Consider the following 22,832-nt stretch of genomic DNA (forward strand, 5'->3'; position numbering starts at 1 on the left):
ATGCCTGACCAGGCGCTCAGCTGCAGCGGGAACGCTGTGTCTGTTTCAGACCAGGCCAAACCAATTCTTAAAATCTTGAGGGGAGATAAGAGCGGCCCCTCCCAACTTGGACTGATCCTCGTTTTTCCTCACATCCGATTGGCTCAAAGGCGCCGATCAAAAGAGTTTACTTTTGGTCAGGTTTGGATTCGTGTGAATGCAACATAGACAAGACGGTAAAAATTGCGAAAACAAGAAAAGAAGAGAAAGAAATGGGTGGGGCATAAAAAAATAAAAATGTTTGCACAAGAGGAAGCTAAATGCGCCAAATTAACAGACCTTTTTCGCAGTCAAAAGGACGCTGTGGCAGGAGGTGCAGATGAGGAAGGACCAGCAGCATGGACAGGACAGGTGCACAATTAGTGATGCATCTATTATACACTGAAATTCTTTATATTTGCATTTAAATATAGGCATATATAAGGGATAATGTAGAGCGAGGCGGTTGTTAGCGAATACAACCCCGACATCAGGACCCCACGCAAAGCGGAGCTTGAATCAGCCTTACGGGGTTGTATTCGCTATAATAAGAACCGCCTCGCTCTACATTATCCCGCCTATGAAATTGATGAAATAGCCTGCGTGCGCATTTTGGCAACAGAAGTGGTGTTGTGGGGTTGTTTTAACGTGTTAGCAACTCAGTAAGTTTATCAAAACAGTTTCCCAGCATCAAAATGTCTGGTAATTGCGTTTGGTTGCACTAATAATATACTAATATACGTATATATGGTCACTTTATATTTGGCCATCTGCTAACGTCTTCTATTCACTCCACTATAGTACATGGATCTGGTAGCAGCTGTGTTGAAAAACTTGATAAAGTCAACTTTTAAATATATATTTCTCTGTCTGTGTTGCTTCACTACTGATTCTTGCCATACTTCCATTGCCAACATGCGCGTGCATACGTTTCCACGTCATCATTGTGTTCAAACAGTTAAATGGTCTGTTGGAATCCCTGTATGTCTGTATATTAGCTGTTAAGGTCAGTGATGGAGAGAGACAGGTTGATGATGACTCTTGCAGTCATATTGATGAGGAGGAGGAAGGAAAGCAGAACAAGAGGAGGAGGAGAATGGAACCAGTACAAAAACAGTGATGGGTCAGTGTGCAGGGCTGGGTAGGCAATCATATTACCCTGCTGGAAAAACAGCATACCAGCAAGACCAGCATATGTTGTGGTGCTGGTATGCTAGTGACCACCAGCTAAACCAGCATCAAACCAGCATAGACCAGCATAATTCCCATGCTGGTTTGATGCTGTTTTTTTTCAGCAGGGTAGGCATATCAATCAATCAATCAATCAATCAAAGCTTTATTAAGGACACACAAATAGAAAAATACAGCACAATATTACATATTTACATATAGGATAAAATGCAATAGTTCCACTTACTAGATTATAACCTGACTAAAGCACAGATTGAATTAAAAAAAGGAATTATTCTTAGCCATATTTTTTACTGATGTTCTTCTCATGCATATGTAGCTGTACAATCAGTAAGCAGAGGCAGGGTCCAGCACACACAGGGGAAGTGGAGCCAGGGAGAGTTGAAAGTGAGTACGTACACACACAATCTCTATTTTATGGGACTGTATTGTAGTTTTTGATTATCTGAGTGGGTATGTGTGAGTAATTGTAACAATTTTATCACTCCAACTGACTGTACACATGACATGCTGGTAGTTAGCAGTATACTGTGACTTATGTGTTCGAGATTAGGTTTTGCTGACCTGGTTGTGTTTAGTGCAGTGGTGACTTGCTTATACAACCTGAGGAGGCAGGTGTTATCCTAAAGTTTCTTTAAGGTCTTCAGCATAATCTGATTCTCTTCAAGTTCATACCATGAAAACACTACTAGAATTAAAAAAACTGCAAAAAATCCTGCTCGTGCGCCAAGGGCACTCGCGTAAAAGAGCTGAAGGAGCGGGTGTAGAAATAGTCCCAATATCATAACAATCTTAAATAAAACTTCTAAATATACCCGTGTGTGTACCCGTGTGCGTGCTTGTGTGTGCGCGAGCTCGTGTGTGTGTATGTATGTTTGTGCGCGTGTGTTTTGAATTTAAAATGTCTTAACATCTTAGATTAATCCGCACATAACAGCCAAACTCACTCACTGTTTCCCACAAGGACACAAGTCGTCAGCCGTTTCCTCAAGTTCACGTCAGGTAAGTGTTTGTAAAAAAAAAAAAATAATTTTTAGACTATATTAATTGCCAAAGACGCAAATACTCGACGTTTTTGTAAAGATGTAAGTTATATAAAGGTGTGTTATGTTATGTGTCCGAGTTAAAGTGGAGCTATTTTAGTTAAGATAGCCTGGATATGGTTTACCATACAGGGTTTAGGACTCTGTCTTCATTTTAATTGTGACATTTTTACAAACAAACCTTATAAAATACAATACTAGTGTGTATTTTGAGACAAAACAATATCACTCATATGTTAAGAGATGTCGGTATTTTAGTCAGTGATAAGCCCTGTCCGAGAAAACCGCCCAGTAATGTTTAATTCAATTACGTGTAATGTCTGAGGGAAATTTGGCAATTTTAGGGAATAAAGTCTTTCACGTCAAGCTTTATTATAATAAACATGTATTTATGTATGTGTGTGTGTGTATTTATATTCCTCTGTTTATCAAACCAGAGCGGTGATGATGTGGAGAGGCAGACCAGAGGGATACATGGCCAAAGAAGTTCTCCTAAATGGCCCTGCAGATGTTCTGACTGACTTTGGAGTGCTTTTTGGACTGTTTTATGCCCTCTATTTAGAGAAGACTTAATTTTGTATGTTCAGTCTGTATGATAAGTGAATAAAGCTTTTGTTTTTATGTGACTGAAGTTAATTATTTTGTTAACAACACCAGTATAAATTATTTCATAAATAATTTTTAAAAGTTTATTAAAAATTTCCAAATAATAAATATTAATTGAAGTAACACATAAAACATTGAGTAAACACTTAAATTTTATGAGTCTTTGCTGTAAGTTTTTAAAGATTCAACTGATTAAAACATTTTAGTTGAATGAACTATAAAGCTAGTTGAGCAAACATACTTTTTTATATTTGAGTCAAGTTTGGGCCAACTAAAAAACAACAATCCAGGTAACACTTTGGAGTCAGAAATTTCTGTGGAACTAGTTACTAAAAAATAATTCATTGAGCCAACCATTTATTTTTTACAGTGTGTATATGTTATGAATCTTCCACGAAATTCACCTTCATCACAGTGTAACTGATGGTAATGAAAAAACTTATATCAATGCAATCTGTTTTTAGCTTTGTCTTATGAATATAACTAGCTCGTTTGTTACCGAATCAAACAAAAATATATTTTAAACTTTACCAGTATCGATATGCTAGCTTAATAGTGAGTACTAAAAGCCATGTTATTTGTTTATATTCATAAAGTGATTTATAAGATGATAAAGTTAGGTGTATTATTACATGTGATTCTGACATGATGTTACTACATGCACCGCGCTCCTTCCTCTCCGTTTTGTTTAAACAAATTTGGAAAAAGTGTTTTACACTTTTTTTAGACTTAAACCTGCCTACTTTGCCTTTAAAGTGACATACTAACACAAACACCAAATCTAAACCAAAGCGACAATGGTTTGAAAATAAGAAAAAGCAGTTGAGTAACCAATCCGTGAGAATGCCACGGAAAAGAAAGTCTGTGGCCCATGCAGAGATCCATGAGAATGCCACGGAAAAAATTCAGTGACTATCCCACGGAACTTTGTGAGATCGTGTTGATAAAACACAGGTGATCACCTTAATTAGACATAGACACAAGACGTCATGTGACAAAAACAAATCATGTGACGAATACAAACAAAATACATGTCATGTGACAAATACAAATCACAAACATGATAAATTATCATCAAAATGGCTTAGTATCAAAATCCTCATTCAACCCTAAAAATGAGTATTTAAAGAATAGACCCAGAAACATTCTATCTGTAATAATTTCTTCTCTTGAGGGTTTTGTTACCATTTGTCTAAAATGAGACACTATGGGACTGCACATATCTCCAGTCCTAATGTTACTGCGTAATTGTCTGGATGTTTTACCCATGTATGCAAGACCACAAGGGCAATGAATTAAATAAATAACATGAGCGTATAGCGTGTCATTTTAGACAAATGGGCCATAATGTTAGTGCTCTACAGTAGATCTACAGTAGTTCTACATTTAGAGTAAAATTCTTTAGCTGGTGCCCCGAAGTAGAGGAGGGAGGAATCATCTGACACACACACGCGCACACACACACACTTGAGGTGAAACCTCCAGTGTCCTGTGTATGGCATACCACCAAATTGTTGCCCATGTGAAAATCACAAAATTAATTTGTGCCTGTGTCAAAATCACTACAGTTGCATGCGGTGGACTTTTAAATAGTCCTCCTAGGGGACTCATGTTATTGACAACAAAAGTGGGCAACAAGATGACGAGACATTGTAGATGCTAAATTGCGAAGGGCTTTTTTGATATCTCAAACGCTGTTCCCATGGCAACGCGTCAAACTTTACTTTTTTTCAGGCATATTTGGGGCTCTTGGCGTGCTTAGAATTACAAAACAACACACGGCTGACAACACACATAAGCGTTGTCGAACGTTAAGCGTGAGCTAAAGCTCAGACCAGAGCATGTGAGCGGTGCGGAGCGGGAGCGGAGCGTTGAGCGGTGCGGTGATATTTCCATCAGAGCGCAGAGCGCATTTCCGAAAATTCCGCTCCGCTCGCTCAATACGCTCAGCACCGCTCGCTCATCCCAGAATGCCCTTTGGTAATTTGCTAGTTTGAGAACCTGTAAAAATGGCTAGCAAGAAGTTATGGAGTTCAAATATTGTTTTAATGAAGTCGCCAGCCTTATATATAAATGAAAGAAATTAAACTAAGATGACAGAATAACTGTAGCGTCGTCTGCATCTAGATGCAATTTTAAAGATTAAAATAACTTTAATCTAACTGATCAACACAAATACAAATATATTTCTACATAATATAACTGATTGCTTACCAGCATTAAAACCACTTAAAATAAAAAACATTTATAGTTCTTTGTGTATGTACAGCGGCCACTCCGTGGATGAGGAAGCTGTAGCCAAAAACGCCAGTGCCTTTAGTATTAACTGACTGAACACTTGACTTACCTGGACATTTAGATATTAAAATTTTTCATCAACAGATCTGCGTTATAAACATTGATGATAATCTGCCGACTCGACTGATTCAGCACGTCCTCTATTTTACAGAGAGTCCGCTTAATTAACGGCTTTTCGTTCGGTCCGCGTGACCTAAACATTTTTGTTCTGTAATTTGTTATCGTATAGGCTACATTTCTACATATTTTCGACCATGTAACATTTGAGATAAAATGTAAGTTGTTATAGATAGCATTTAAGCTTGTTCTTGTTCTGAAATGATGAAATGTTTAGTCTGACTAAAATGATCTATCCAGATTAATTTAGCCAAAATAATGATTTATTCGTTTTCATAGAAACATTTTAATTTATCTACTAATATACTATTAAAAATGCCATAAATAAATATTCTGTATTGCATTCGTTTTGTACATTTACAGGTTCATAAATTAAACTGATCAACACAAATACAAATATATTTGTACATAATATAACTGATTGCTTACCAGCATTAAAACCACTAAAAATAAAAACATTTATAGTTCTTTGTGTATGTACAGCGGCCACTCCGTGGATGAGGAAGCTGTAGCCAAAAACGCCAGTGCCTTTAGTATTAACTGACTGAACACTTGACTTACCTGGACATTTAGATATTAAATGTTTTCATCAACAGTATCTGCGTGGAACATTATAAACATTGATGATAATCTGCCGACTCAACTGATTCAGCACGTCCTCTATTTTGCAGAGAGTCCGCTTAATTAACGGCTTTTCGTTCGGTCCGCGTGACCTAAACATTTTTGTTCTGTAATTTGTTCTCGTATAGGCTATATTTCTACCAACCTTTCTACATATTTTCGACCATGTTACATTTTGGGATAAAATGTAAGTTGTTATAGATAGCATTTAAGCTTGTTCTTGTACTGAAATGATGAAATGTTTAGTCTGACTAAAATGATCTATCCAGATTAATTTAGCCAAAATAATGATTTATTCGTTTTCATAGATACATGTTAATTTATCTACTAATATACTATTGAAAATGCCATAAGTAAATATTCTGTATTGCATTCGATTTGTACATTTACAGGTTCATAAATACTGTCTAATTTTAATTTATTTAAGACACTGTGTTCTGTTTTTACCGATGCAATGTAAATTCGCACTTAAAAACCTTCTTGTTAAGAAATTGTTCTTCAATTTATTTTAGTTTTTTTCAAATAATATATTTATATAATATTATAGTTTGTTAATCTTTTTCTCGTAAGGGGACCGAATTGTTATAATATTTCGTAATTACTTATTACATTTATTATAACTTAAAATTGTGAATTAGTAAAACATGTGGATGTCGTGGAAACAAATTGTTAATTTGAATTATATCCGTATCAGTTAAACTAGGTCTAATAGCCAACACACAACTGTACATAACTGCTATTTATCAGCTAATACTTTAATTAAATGCAATTATCCAAGAACGTCAGTACAGAAAACACTTAGGCTTACTAAATTTTTTTTTTTGTCGGAGCGGGATCTGAGCGGGAATTGGTTTATTTGCGAGCGTGAGCGGAAAGTTAACGGAGCGCTTGCTTGGGCGGTGAGCGACTGAGTGGAGCGCTTGAACAGTAGAGCGGAATATTTAGCGGAGCGTCACACCGCTCCGCACCGCTCACATGCTCTGGCTCAGACACAGGCGTGGCTCTGTAGCGGCTCTCTAGTGCCCCCTTTTGTCTAAAATTTGCAATAAGTTTTACCTACAATCTTGAAACTTGGAAAATACATTGCTCTCATCAAAACAAACAACTTTAACAACTTTAGCTCTGCCCAACATGAAGTCCGACATTTTGGATTTAATGCTGATTTTTCCACATTTGAATGCCCTGAACTTTTAAATAATCCTTCTAAGGGATTCATGCGATTGACACCAAACGTGGTGAACATAATGTCAAGACATTGGAGATGCTCTTGGCATGTTTAGATTAACTTGAAATTTTTACACATCACCGTTGTTGGCTGTTAAGTGTAGACAAAAAGATCAGAAAAAGGAGACGTGCGAGGGCCCACCATCGCTGCTTGCAGCTATATTTATTGTTTGCAATGCATGACGAAAAACTGACGTACATTTCTTTACGTCCAACATTACCCAAAAGGAAAATAATTCTACACATTTCTGACATTTTATTTGCTGATTAATGAGTTGTAACAGATGGCTCAGAGTCAAATAGAGGCCATTGGGCATCTGGATTTCAACAGCCCTAAATTGTGATAGTTAGATAACCCTGTCTCCTTTGTTGACAATCGTGGAGATGTCTATCACCTATCAAGGCTGTAAAGTGGGTGACAATTGAAACAAATGCCGTCGTAAAAGGAGGTTCAAAGGAATTCCATCAGAGCCGATCGAACGACGATCGCCAGAGACACAGCAGGGGGCACAGACTATATGTCTGTGATGAAACCACATTTGAAGATCACAATGAGCTGTTTAAATGTATATATATTTTATATCCCTTTACTGTATGATCATGTATGTGTGATGTAACTGTGTGTTAACACTTTAGTTAGATTTTGTTCACTGTAGCATGGTTCATATCTTAGGTATGAAATTATTATTCAACGTGATCTTAAACCCATGTCTTGTCTAGTATCAAATTAACCTACTCTTTATTTCCTAATCATTTCTATGTATCATATTACCATTAAGCCGCATCAAAGTCATTTAATATCGATTTGAAGAGTTATGGAAACAAACTTTTATCATTATGCAATTACGCAAATGTGATGTCTGAAAGAACAAAGGCTTGTTTCCCCGCGCGATCGAACACTTCGCACATTGGTCATTCACCTAAAATGGGCTGGGCGCGTGAAAGGTCAAAACGGCCTATCGCCCAAGCCATCATTGCTTAATCTCTCAATCGCTCAATCGCTCAGTATCTCAGTCAGTGGCTTAGTTCACTCATGAGCGCTCAGTCGCCCGGTTACTCAGGTAACCCATCAGCGCAGTTTGGAAACTCGCTGAGACTCACCCAGAGTCCCTCGGATTCATCATCTTTTCTCTGAGCCCTGTCCTACTCTTCGGGACAGTCTTTCCTGGCTTTGCGCTAGAGTACGGAGAACCCCGCGGACCAATCCCCCCTACGAAACAAATTAACGGACTCCATCTTACGAACACATCTGGACTCTCTCTCTCTCTCTCCTTGCTCGCACCGCGCGCATCAGAAACTTTGCACCGCATCACAAAGAGCCAAACGCAAGTATAAACTCGTTTTACTCGCTGATGTTCAAGCTTTACCCCTTATGAAAATTAAGGCGATCCTTAGAGTTTTTCTGATGGTTTGTGCAGATGTTAAGTAATAGTGCTGTTGCCAATCTTTTACTCTCTCTCTAGTATTTTCAATCTTTTCTTTCTCATCTATGTTTTATGTTATTGTATGTGTGTATGTTTAGTTAGTCGTTAGGTGTACTTCGTTTTATAGTTAATAAACCGGTTTTGCATTTTCACAATTTAATTGTTTCTGTGTTCAATGCTCATGAAATTAAAGTCACTATTTCTGCCTTTTGATCCAGCTACACGCTGCGAGTAGCATTGTATATCAGTGAGAAGGTTATTTTAAAGCCCATGCAATTAACATTTCTTAGACGTTAATATACAATTATGGATATATGCCTTCGGTGGACGAACATATTAATTAATTGTTATTATTAATTCTGCTATGCCAGGTAAAACCTGATAAACTTGTATAGTTAATTACAGTTAATTATACATAATATTCCCTTTTGAGCTAAAATCTAAGATTCCCTTGGGAATCCCCGTAGTGTTTCGGTCGGAGGTTCATAGTGTTTCAAATAACGTTATTCCCCTCCTCCCGCACAAATTCGCTACATATAATGGTGGAGAACGCGCGGGCAGATTTAAACATTATTTTCTGAGCAAACCAGTTACAAATCAAAGGTGTTTTTGCATTGTGTGAATGAAAAAGAACTATCAGCTATAACTGATTTCGTTCTTTCTTTGTATGAATGAAAATGTATTTTCCTGTATCATTTTCAGGACGTAACAGACTCGCGCCCCTGTTATGTATAGTTAACTGCAGTCTTTAAGGTAACCGTGTAAAAACCCTTTGATACGCTGCATTACCGTCTGATTCCGCCTAATAAATGGTAAATGGTAAATGGTAAATGGACTGCATTTATATAGCGCTTTTAACAGACCTATGGCCATCCAAAGCGCTTTACAATTAGCCTCACATTCACCCATTCACACGCACATTCATACACCAACGGCGGTGTCAGCCATGCAAGGCGCCAGCCAGCACGTCGGGAGCAGCTGGGGTTAGGTGTCTTGCTCAAGGACACGTCGACACTTGGTCCGGTGGAGCTGGGGATTGAACCACCAACCTTCCGGTTTGTAGGCAACCTACATGAACCACTGAGCCACTGCCGCCCAAAAAGTAGAATTCCTTTATTTAGAGCGAAGCGGTGGTCGAGTGAGTACTCCCATCTGATAAGGCCTTTTTGTTAAATCTCCAGGAAATTATTACAATTAGAGAAGCTGTCTATTTGTATGTTTCCATTTTTATTCACGTGCGTGGATTTTTAAAATTGTAAGCATCGAGGGTAAGACTTTTCAATTTAAAAGAGATGAAAACTTGATCAAGTATTTATAGTCACAACGTATGATAAACCACGTTGGACTCTTGTTTATTTCGTGTCCCGGTAACGTAAGCCAAAAGAGGCACCGGCCAAACATGAGCGAATTACATCCGTCGTCTTAGCAACGCAGCGGCCGCCGATGCAATTACTGTATAGAAGTGAATCTTTGTCAGTTTAAAGCGTACTACCTAGTTCTAACACTAGATGTCAGTCTTGAGTGTCTAACACTTCTCCTTCTCCATTACTTTACCCCTGACTTCCGCCTTCTTTGTTTGTTGGGCGAAATATCGCCATCTAGTGGGAAAAGCTCGTTTGGTCCTCTCATAAACTCTTTTGGGAGTGTGTGACAGGAGTCAAACTTGGATTTTTGACCTTACTTCAATAACTAGGTTATTCTACTACTTTGTAGTTTTATTTCCTACATATTGAATGTTATGGTCTTAAATGATAAATAATAATTAGTATTGCTGTGGCTTTATTAATTTATTATTTCTTTATTTAATTTTTATTTTTGATTTATTTTATTTTGATTTTTTTTTTTTTTTGCTGTTCTCTCTCACTCCTTACTCTCCTGTCTCTTTTCTATTGTAGAGATTGTATTTTAATTAAGTTTAAATTTAAATTCAATGCAGTTTGATTTATTTAAAATTTTAATTGAATCAATTCTTTACTGTGAATAGAATTCAGCCCCATAAGTCCCATTCTCAGTGAATTCATTTATGTTTTAACTGGTGCAATAGGATAAGCCCCTGTGCATCTCTTGAAAGCTAACACTTGATAGATGAATCAGAGGCTTCGCCAGCAGTGAGTTCTACAAGAGACCGGTCCCGCTGAACTGACTCGAGTGTGTACAGTCGGGGTGCTGCGGTAGCTCCCTCCTTTTAGCACCTTAGGCAGCAAGACACAGTGCAACCTCTGCCACCGGGCACTCCAATCGCTAACCTTGCCAGCTGACACACAAAATCCCTAGCGGCAGTGCCAGTTGGTAGGTGACACCTTTGAGTGCTGCCCGGCGGTGTGAAGGGTGTGACTGTTAAGCGGTCGAGGTGGGGAGGGCAGAAGGCCCGGCACTCTTGGCTGCGTGCTCAGTGAAGCGCCTTGTCTCTGTGTTCCACCCTGGGTTTCCTTAAATAGTCAACGAGTGTTGGTGTAAAAGAGATGCACTTTTCTCCCCTCTGTAGCCACTAGAGGCACCAGATCCCTATCAGGTTGGATCTAGCCCAGCCAATCTAGCTAAGCCACTCCCCTAACTCGCATGACTCCATAGTGCCCTCTTCCTGCAAGGCCCTGTCATCAAATTTAGGGTAGAGAACCTGCTGAGCTGAAACAGGAAACACCTTTTTCCACCTCCTATCCTCTTCATTCTCCAAGCCTTAGAACTTCGTCTGTTGGCTGTCTCAATTCCCATTTTCAGTTTATTTTATTATTTTTATTTATTTAATTTTTTTTATTATTATTTATTTGTTTTCTTTCCTCTCCTTTTTCCCTTTCCTGTTTCATTTCATTTCCAGCAACCTATCCTCCTCATTCTTTTATTTTGTTTTATTTTTATCATTATAATTAATTAATTTTAATTATTTTGATTCACTTTATTTTGGGTTGAAAGAGCAAAACTGCACAAACCATTAGGAGAATTCATTAGTAATACGTTCGAATAACCAAATGTCCAAGGCGACCTATAGGTTTTAACAAAGCGTCAAATTACTAAAATTTTTCCCTTATTTCCTCACACTGATTATCTGTGCCGCCGGAGAAAGGCCCTGATAGTAAGCTCATAGCCCATATATATATATATATTATTGCCGTAGCTCGCTGAACTGTGCGGACTCGCATTGGCTCTTTGTGTTTTCTCTTCTATCAGTGTGCCAACATGTCCAGATTACCAAGCCCTGTCAACCACTGGGACCAGCTAGAGGCCTGGCTCAGCGCTGTGACATCTAAACTCCTGCCCAACCTCGCCAAAGAACTGCAACACCTGGAAAGAGAGCAACTCGACGGCACCCTGGACAAGTTCATAGCCCACGACCCAACGAGGAGCTACAGTCACAAGGATATAGCCAAGATCACAGCTGCCATCGCTCACAACCTCATCATCCAGCCTAAACTGGGTGAAAGGAACATCGCCCAACTGAAACAGGATGCAGCAGCCCTACAGCTCCAAGCAGCAGAGGCACGGAGGAATCAGGAGGACGCACAGAATCGTCTAGATCAGCTGACACAGGGATTAGAGATTCAACAACCATCAACGGAGGAGGAGCACTGGAGGCTAAAGGACAAGATTAGACAACTCCAAGAGGCCTTGTCAAAACTCCGCACAGACACCGAGCACAAGGAGCAACAGGAAAAGACAGCCAGAGAAGAGCTGTCTGGAAAGCTCCAGCAGGCTGAACATCTTCTGGGGAGACCAAAGGCAAAACTGAAGGAACGTGATGCCAAGCTGAAGGCCTGTGAGAATCACCTGCGAGCGTCTCGAGATGAAGGTCGAGCTCTGGCTCAGCAACGAGACCAGGCTAGGGACGACCTTGACTCCACCCAAAGAGAACTCATTTATGCATATAAACTGCAAGCTGGGCGAGTAAGGGAAAAAGCAACCTTTCCCTTTCTTTCAACCAGTGAGCCTGCACCCCCCCACCAAAGCTTTTCTGTTGAAAAGGGGGGCGGGAGCCCACTGTAAAAGACATCAGCCAGCATCCCCGAACCTCTCACTACCACATGGGGGTGGGGACAGACAAATTTCCCAAGGTCACTTGCAGACATGCCCGGCGTGGCACCCAAAGACCTCGACAAGCTGGCTAGAAATATCCCAACATTTACCCCAGAGCCTGCAGGTGGCCATGATATCCACTCTTACCTGCAGTACATTGACTTTTATTTGCAAACACTGCCAAATGTAACCACAAGAGACAAACTGTATCTGCTACGGGTTACTTCCAGTCGTGAGGTGAGGAGTTTCCTTGACCGGCAGCCAGAAAATGTCAAGATGGATTACAAGCAGCTGCAAAAGGCTTTAATAGAAGAGTTTTCGGATCCAGAGTCATAACAAGGACTTGTTTCAGCGATGGACCTCAAACAGAGCAGAACGAAACTCCACAGGCCTACTACAACAGACTCAGGCGAGCTTACTTTGGCTCACGGAATGAGCCAGGAATGGAGGAGGACTTTAACTTCAGGACCCTTTTCCTGCGAAATCTTCACTTCACAGTAAGCCAACACTTAGGGGTTATGACCTGCCCTCGCACGATGACAACCAGGCAGCTGCGGGACTTGGCCCAGAAAGCTTACGGTAAACAAAGAGCGGCCTCTGAAAAGACTGTTAAAAACCCTGTCATTCTCCCTGTCTCTGAACTGTACCCTGAACTACCACTGGAGGGCGCATGACAGCGCCACAGTGAAAGACCTTTCAACAGAGGGCCAAGAGGGTCAAGAGACTTTACAGCCAGCCAGGAATGGTACGGCCATGAAGGGGCTCATCCCAAGCACCAAATGGGACGCGCCGAGAGGTCATGGAGCCGGCTAAACTCATCAGACAACCAGAAGGGTGGCGGCTCGTGGGAACCTGGCCGACGACCTAGAGGTAACCGTCCTGCACCTGGCAGATCAAATACTGGTAACAGTCAACAGAGAGATCAGTCTCGATACACACAGAGCAAGGATAAGTCTGAACTACCCCAGAAACAGAGTGACACAGACACGTCTGAAACAGCAGAGATTCTGAGAATATTGAAGGAGTTAATCCAAAAGAGGCCCCACAAGGAGGACCACGAAGACAAACCCGACTCCTTATTCAAAGACTTTGGCATACAAACAATATCTCAAACACCAACCAACCAAAGCCTGCAAGTACCAGAGAGTGCTGTGTTGAGTGTCTCTTTCCCTACAGAGTCACAGGAAACCAGCCTTGACTGCCTTCCCATTAATACAACAACCCCAGTACCAAGCCTCCTGGGAAACCTGATCGAAAGAGGGGAAGCTAAAAAGCTATATCTATCCATCACCTTGGAAAATGACCGGAGCTGACCTAACGCTGATGTCATCCCAGCTTTTCACCAGACTCCAGAACAGAGCTAAGGCCCAAAATTTGACCCTTAAACCCCAAAGGTGTATGCTGAATGTGCAGTCTTACTGCCAGACTGAAATTCAACTGCAACAGGTGATTCCCATCCACCTGACAGTCGGTCCTATGAGCATCATACACCCTGTGTACATCTCACCAATGGACTCATACCCTCTCCTCATTGGCAAAGACCTGCTAGACCGCTTTGAACCCTTAATGGACTTTAAACAGTTAAAAATTTGGGCTCAAGTGCGAGAACCTTTACTCTTTCTATCAGGCACCTGCTGCGCATACAACACAACATCCTCTGGTATGTCCCTGATGACCGCACTACACCTGCGCTTGTGGTTCCTCAGGCCCATAGGGGGGTCATACTAATGTATGCGCATGACACAGCATGTGCCGCACACCACCGCACAAAAGCCACATATGAAACACCGAAACAGGTGGCATACTGGCCTGGAATACAGCACAATGTAGCAGAACACATCAAGGAATGTCTGGTTTGCTGCCAGTTCCAACCGGCTAAGCCAAACCATGGAGCACCACTTCAAAAAAGAGGTGTCAACTTCCCATTGTCAGACCTCCAGATAGACTGGGTTGGACCATTACCCAGGTCAACGAGGGGCAACAAATACTTTCTCACAGTCATCTGCAAATTCACAAAGTTGGTAGAATGCTTTCCAGCACCCAATGACACCACTCACCAGTATCTGGATGAACTTCATCTGGGAACGACCTTCACTTTTCAAACGACTAAGATCTGGTACTGCAGTTTTGCTCAGCCAATTCAGACAGCTCACCGTCAACTGTCAAAGAAATTTCTGCCACACTGGACAGGACCTCATGAAATTGTGGACAAACTCTCCCCTATTGCATACCAGATCAAGATGGGCAGGAGTCAGAAGGAACCAATTTTCAGATGGGTCCACCAGAACCAAGTCAAGAGACACTCAACATTGTGGCATGACAGTAAAGGGGGGACGAGCACTAACCAGGCCAAACTCCCTCCGCACTGCCTCATCACTAGAACTCTGCCACCTAGAAAACGGACGCTAATGAAAAGAAAGCAAACTGTCCTGACCAAACAAGGACCCGTAGCGCTCACCTATTGTTCCTTCTCTCTCTCTGTCACCAGGATGCTGCTGTGGATCACTGTTCTGTACATCAGCCTACAGGGGGGATGGTCGCAACCTGAAATCATGTCGCCGGGTCCCGCCTCAGGCATTGTCCTTAAAGAGCAACCTGGACTCCTGATCACGAACTGCAGAACACATAGCCAAAAAGTCTATGTCCGACTCAACCCCCGTGATGTCTACAGAGCACACTACACAGCATCAGCACCAGAAACCAGTTGGGCAGGAGAACGATGGGCGCAGAACGCTATGTTTCACGCAGAGGCCGATATCAAACACATGCTATACCCACTTCAGAAGATGACGGTCACACAGGCAGGTCTTTGCGGACAAACCAAGCATCCCATGCGGTTCCAGGGAGCCCTACTCGGAGCCGCCGCAGCAGCCATTCCACCCTGCCTGGTACCCCTAAGCCTGGTACAGACCATTTTATCCTCTGCCACTGCAGGCCCAACAAAAACCCTGCAGGCGCATCTGGCCTACTCCCTAGGTAGCGCAATCCCACTAAGCATAGCCCCTGAACAAGGCGAACTTGCTTTTCTGATAAACCTGCCAATCATCGAGTCACACAACATCTACAGACTCAAAGACATTGTCAATGTTGGCTTCTGGCAGGGAAACACCCACATCAGAATACGCACCCCCACTGTTGTGGCTTACCATGACAGCAACGAACAGCTGTACCTTGCACCAAACCTTCGCATGTGCAGCCTTACTAAGGACATTCATTATCTCTGCCCCAGCAAACCTTTCCTTCGGGACAACACGGATGGCATCTGTGGGCTGCGACCCATGAAGATTGACTCTCGTTGTCCTGCCTCAGCTAAACCACGAGACGAGGTCACTAACACCCAAGCTGAGATCGTAGGTGACCGATGGCTGGTCAACACCCCAGCCAGCACGGCCACTTTGACCTACAACCAACACGACAGCCACCCGCATCAGTCTACCAAACCAGACGATGTGGATTCAAGTTCCAAAAGGTGCGATTCTTCACATCGATGAACTCGCACTCTATCACCTTCCCAGTGAGGAGTACCACACCGAACTGGAATTTTCAACTTTCTTCAGGGACCACAACTTCAGACCATGAACTGGAGATGAAGATTGCAGAAGGGGGGACCCAACTAATTGATGTCACGCCCATCGACACCGGCACCTCCAGGCACTTGCTCGCATGCCAGCTATGCACAGCCTCCCTGTTGTCCGAGCCTGGACCGCCGCTGACATGGTACTGTGCCTCTCCACAGGAGTAGGATACGCCCTTACTCTTGGCCTCACTTTCATCCTGTACCGAAGAGTCAGTGGGATGCAGGAAACAGTGAACATGTGCACAGCTGCCGTCCCTCAACCCTTCAAGCGGAACCGTGGGAAGCAAGACACACAAGCCAAGCAAGAGCCCAACCTCATTGAAATCACCCCTCTGCACGCCGAAGCGCTGCAGAAAATTAAGATACACCTGCCATCCAGACCAAATGACCTGTCAAACCATCGCCTATTGAACCATCGCCCACCAAAGTCTCTCAAGACCCTGGTGGCCATGAAGGGGGGATATGTAACAGATGGCTCGGAGTCAAATAGAGGCCATTGGGCATCTGGATTTCAACAGCCCTAAAATTGTGATAGTTGATAACCCTGTCTCCTTTGTTGACAATCGTGGAGATTTAAAGTGGGTGACAATTAAAACAAATGCCGTCGTAAAAGGAGGTTCAAAGGAATTCCATCAGAGCCGATCGAACGACGATCGCCAGAGACACAGCAGGGGGCACAGACTATATGTCTGTGATGAAACCACATATGAAGATCACAATGAGCTGTTTAAATGTATATATATATGTTATATCCCTTTACTGCATGATCATGTATGTGTGATGTAACTGTGTGTTAAGTTAGATTTTGTTCACTGTAGCATGGTTCATATCTTAGGTATGAAATTATTATTCAACGTGATCTTAAACCCATGTCTTGTCTAGTATCAAATTAACCTACTCTTTATTTCCTAATCATTTCTATGTATCATATTACCATTAAGCCGCATCAATGTCATTTAATATCTTTTATCATTATGCAATTACGCAAATGTGATGTCTGAAAGAACAAAGGCTTGTTTCCCCGCGCGATCGAACACTTCGCACATTGGTCATTCACCTAAAATGGGCTGGGCGCGTGAAAGGTCAGAACGGCCTATCGCCCAAGCCATCATTGCTCAATCTCTCAATCGCTCAATCGCTCATTGTCTCAGTCAGTGGCTTAGTTCACTCATGAGCGCTCAGTCGCCCGGTTACTCAGGTAACCCGCCAGCGCAGTTTAGAAACTCGCTGAGACTCACCCAGAGTCCCTCGGATTCATCATCTTTTCTCTGAGCCCTTTCCTACTCTTCGGGACAGTCTTTCCTGGCTTTGCGCTAGAGTTCGGAAAACCATGCGGACCAATCCGCCCTACGAAACAACTTAACGGACTCCATCTTACGAACACATCTGGACTCTCTCTCTCTCTCCTTGCTCGCACCGCGCGCATCAGAAACTTTGCACCGCATCACAAAGAGCCAAACGCAAGTATAAACTCGTTTTACTCGCTGATGTTCAAGCTTTACCCCTTATGAAAATTAAGGCGATCCTTAGAGATTTTCCGATGGTTTGTGCAGATGCTATTGCCAATCTTTTACTCTCTCTCTAGTATTTTCAATCTTTTCTTTCTCATCTATGTTTTATGTTATTGTATGTGTGTATGTTTAGTTAGTCGTTATGTGTACTTCGTTTTATAGTTAATAAACCGGTTTTGCATTTTCACAATTTAATTGTTTCTGTGTTCAATGCTCATGAAATTAAAGTCACTATTTCTGCCTTTTGATCCAGCTACACGCTGCGAGTAGCATTGTATATAAGTGAGAAGGTTATTTTAAAGCCCATGCAATTAACATTTCTTAGACGTTAATATACAATTATGGATATATGCCTTCGGTGGACGAACATATTAATTAATTGTTATTATTAATTCTGCTACGCCAGGTAAAACCTGATAAACTTGTATAATTAATTACAGTTAATTATACATAATATTCCCTTTTGAGCTAAAATCTAAGATTCCCTTGGGAATCCCCGTAGTGTTTCGGTCGGAGGTTCATAGTGTTTCAAATAACGTTATTCCCCTCCTCCCGCACAAATTCGCTACAAGTTATAATGGGTTTTGAAAATGAATGAATCAAAAATGTACTAAATTCAGTGACAATCCGTGTTGTACAGTAAATTTCATTTTTATTCTTGGATTCTGTGATTCCGTTCACGTTTTCCACAATGAAGAAATCATAGGGCCCTAATTACATCCAGAAAGTCCATTCAAGTCTCTGTATGCAGCCAGACAGGACAGCAACCTATCAACGATCACATTATATGTTTGCACCTTATATCGCTGACTTCCATTAGGAATCTCTTCATTCTCCATGGACTCATCTGCAAATATCTTCCTTTTTCTCAATCAAACTTTAATTAAAAAATATAGCTGCAAGCAGCGATGGCGGGCCCTTGCACATTTATCATCGCTTTACGGTGTTTCCCAGAAAACTATGCACAGTGGGCAAGTGCATCAATTGGGTAAATATCAGTGGACTATTTTAGGTTGTTACTTTTCCGTTTGGGGACTGTAAAAAATCTCTAACTTGTAGGTATCTAAAAAAAAATTGAGATACTGATATTAAATGCCCTCTTTAATTGTTCAAATGAGGCAAATGTCCCATCTATATACAAGCAGATGTTTTGGAACGAGTTCAAGATTCCAAGTCGTCGAGTTTAGCATACATTTGTGACGACTCTGTAGTCAACTTTGAGCACAGCAGCTCCAAGGCCTCAATACGCTGTTCATGTGCATTCGATGCTTGCTCTATTCCATCCACTCGCATAACTACTTCATCTACTGCATTTTTTTGTGTGGAGGGAAGCTGAGATATTGTTAAACCTATTGTCCATATTAGCGTTGAGAGTATTAACTCCAACCATTGCAACCATTAACTCATCATTACTAACCAATAGAGCAGGGAGCTCGTGCTAGCATCTGATCCTTTAGCGTCTTCATTAGCTTTCATCATGTTAGTTTCTTCCTCCTCTGCGCCTTTTCTCTTTTTTTAGCTTAGTTCGGCTTTGTCGTTGTTCGAAGAACTATGCGTGACTGAATTGGTATAGTTTTTTCCACAAATAAAATGATTTAGGTGAGAAAATTAGGGAATGTGAGACAGAGCTTCAAAGCGTCTATTCCATTTCGTGCCACCAGAAGTCTCCCCGCTGATAGTCTCTTAACCTAAGAACTTCTTCTCCTTAATAACCCGGGAGGTAGCCAGCTTGGGCTTAACTTAGCTTCTTCTTCTAGACGTTACATTAGTAATACGCTCGCTCATAATGTCGAGTCATAGCCGACATAGAACTTCTTCTCCTTAATAACCCGGGGAGGTAGCCTGCTTGGGCTTAACTTAGCTTCTTCTTCTAGACGTTACATTAGTAATACGCTCGCTCATAATGTCGAGTCATAGCCGCAGCAAATTTGACTGCTTATGCTATTGTGTATTATGTTGTGCTATCTGTAGTTTTTCTGTGCTTTTACTGCTTCTATTAATGTAAAGCTGCTTTGAAACAATTAAGTATTGTGAATTCATTGAATAATGAATAATGAAGGGAAGACCAAAGAGATGGTGATAATGAAACAGAAAAATTCCAGTTATGACCTTATACCTGTTGTAATTAATGATCAAAAGGTAGAGGAGGTAGAAGAGTTCAAATATTTAGGAACATTCTTTGACTCAACTTTAAGTTTTACTAAACACACTGAGTATATTTTAAAAAAAGGCAATGCAGCGCCTATATTTACTTAGGAAGGTGAACTCATATGTGTAACGACACAATAAGGTGGAGGAAGCAAGCGCAGGCGATCAACACAGATTTATTAAGAATGATGGTAAATACAATGAAATGACAGAATGAATGACTGAGTCCAGGATGTTGGCAATGGTGAACGAAGGTCTACGGTGGCGTGATGATTGTGGAGTCGTGCAGTCGGTGAAGAGTGTGATGATGGCCAGTGGATATAACCAGGAACAACCAAACACTCACACGGGGATGACAACACGAACACAAATCCAACACGACGACGAGAGACGATAATCCAAGTGGGAAACAGCAACATGAAATGAGGATCTGACAACAGGAAGAGAACTGAGTGAGTATATGTAGCTGATGGGTAATGAGGACCAGCTGGAGCGAGGCAATCATACACAGGTGACAACACTTAATCAAACGAGCACATGGCAGAGGTGAGTGAACAAACAAACACACACACACACATGACACGGAGGAAACAGAGGACTTCCTACCGTGACAGTACCCCCTCCCCTAGGAACGCCCCTTGGCGTTCCCAGCCTGCTTTACCTGAAGATTGTAATCATCAATAAGGCGGTGATCCAGTATGTCCCGAGCAGGAACCCACCTTCTCTCCTCCGGACCGTAACCTTCCCAATCCACCAAGTACTGAAAACCGCGTCCCCTCCGTCTAGAGTCCAGAATACGATTAACCAAATACGTGGTCTCCCCATTAACGATACGAGGCGGGGGGGGAACCGGGGCAGGCGGATTAAGACGGGAAAAAATCACCGGTTTAATTTTGGACACATGAAACACGGGATGAACCCTCCTGTACGCCGGTGGAAGGCTAAGACGCACTGTTACCGGATTAATGATCTTGGTAACAGAAAACGGGCCAATAAATTTGGGAGCAAGCTTATTCGAAACGGAACGCATCGGAATGTTCTGGGTTGAAAGCCACACTCTTTGACCGACGACGTATCGGGGAGGCTTCGACCGGTGGCGATCGGCCTTAGCCTTGGTGCGCGACCTTGCCTGGAGCAGAGCTCTACGAGCTCTGGTCCAGGTGCGGTGACACCTCTGGACTAGTGCGTTTGCGGAGGGAACCGACACCTCGGATTCAGTACTGACAAAATTAGGTGGTTGGTACCCTAAACTACACTTAAATGGAGACATGCCCGTAGATGACACTGGCAGAGAATTGTGTGCGTACTCCACAATTGAGAGTTGTTGACACCAGGATGAAGGATTGTTGGAAGCCAAACACCGCAATGCCCTTTCGACATCCTGATTGGCTCGCTCGGTTTGACCATTGCTCTGGGGATGGAACCCGGATGAAAGACTAACAGTCGCTCCTAACAATTTACAAAACTCTCGCCAAAATTTGGACACAAATTGGGGACCCCTGTCAGAAACCACGTCTGTCGGAAGGCCATGTATACGGAAGACGTGGTTAATGACAGTTACCGCTGTTTCCTTGGCTGATGGCAATTTGGGCAAGGGGATGAAATGAGCCGCCTTCGAGAACCGGTCCACTACGGTTAAAATCACCGTATTACCCTTAGAGGGTGGGAGGGCGGTAATGAAATCTAGCGAGATGTGGGACCAGGGTCTCGAAGGGACAGACAGCGGTAAGAGTAACCCATCTGGAGGTCGATTGGAAGTCTTACCAACAGCGCAAACCGAGCAAGCCAAGACGAAGTCGTGGACATCACGAGCCATACCAGGCCACCAAAATCGTTGCTTGACTAGAAATTTAGTTCTACTAACCCCTGGGTGACAAGCAACACTGGAACAATGACCCCACTGGAGAACGTCTGACCGTAACCCCTCCGGCACAAATAAACGGTTCGGTGGGCAACGAGCCGGGGGCGTTACCCCTTCTAAGGCAGTCAAAACCTTCGATTCGACCTCCCATCTGAGCGCGGAGATAATGATGGTCTCCGGTAAAATGGGCTCGGGAGTAGCAGTACGATCGGAACGCTCAAAAAGACGGGATAAAGCATCGGGTTTGATGTTTTTGGAACCCGGCCGGTAAGAAAGTGTAAAATCGAAGCGACCGAAAAACAATGCCCACCGAGCCTGCCTGGAGTTAAGTCTTTTAGCAGTTCTAATGTATTCGAGATTCTTATGGTCCGTCCATACAATGAAAGGTACACCCGACCCTTCAAGCCAGTGACGCCATTCTTCCAGTGCCAATTTGACGGCCAACAGCTCTCGATTGCCAATGTCATAGTTAACTTCCGCAGGAGATAAACGATGAGAATAATACGCGCAAGGATGAACCTTTCCGTCTGAGGATGCGCGCTGGGATAACACTGCTCCTACCCCCACCTCTGACGCGTCGACCTCCACTATGAATTGACGTGAGCGATCAGGGGTGACAAGAATAGGAGCTGAAACAAAGCAGCTTTTCAGTTTGGCAAACGCAGCCTCAGCTGCGTCTGACCACCTGAACGTCAAACTAGGGGAGGTCAAAGCGGTCAGAGGCGCGGCTAGCTGGCTGAAATTGCGAATGAAACGCCGATAAAAATTGGCGAACCCCAGAAATCTCTGCAGGGCCTTGCGAGACTCTGGGGATGGCCAATCTACCACAGCCTTAACCTTCTCAGGATCCATGCGAACACCCTCAGTCGAAATGATGTGTCCTAGAAAAGAAACAGACTGTGCATGAAAAACGCATTTCTCCGCCTTGACAAACAATCCATTCTCTAGCAACCGCAGAAGCACTCGTCGTACGTGTTGCACGTGTTCCTGGAGAGACGAAGAAAAAATCAATATGTCATCCAGGTAAACATATATGAACTGATCGACCATGTCTCGCAACACGTCATTAACGAGTGCTTGGAAGACTGCCGGCGAGTTAGATAGCCCGAAAGGCATCACGCGATACTCAAAATGGCCACGAGGGGTGTTAAAAGCAGTCTTCCATTCGTCCCCCTCCCTAATGCG

At 42.5% G+C, this 22,832-nt stretch overlaps 1 protein-coding gene across 1 annotated transcript in view; it reads right to left on the reverse strand.

Annotated features, from left to right (window-relative positions):
- bbs9 (Bardet-Biedl syndrome 9) overlaps positions 1–22,832 on the reverse strand; it is a 460,826-nt gene that overhangs the window by 382,493 nt on the left and 55,501 nt on the right. The window lies entirely within an intron of this gene.

The sequence above is a fragment of the Misgurnus anguillicaudatus genome, chromosome 10 (assembly GCF_027580225.2).
Source record: "Misgurnus anguillicaudatus chromosome 10, ASM2758022v2, whole genome shotgun sequence".
In the NCBI taxonomy this organism is placed as follows: Eukaryota; Metazoa; Chordata; class Actinopteri; order Cypriniformes; family Cobitidae; genus Misgurnus; species Misgurnus anguillicaudatus.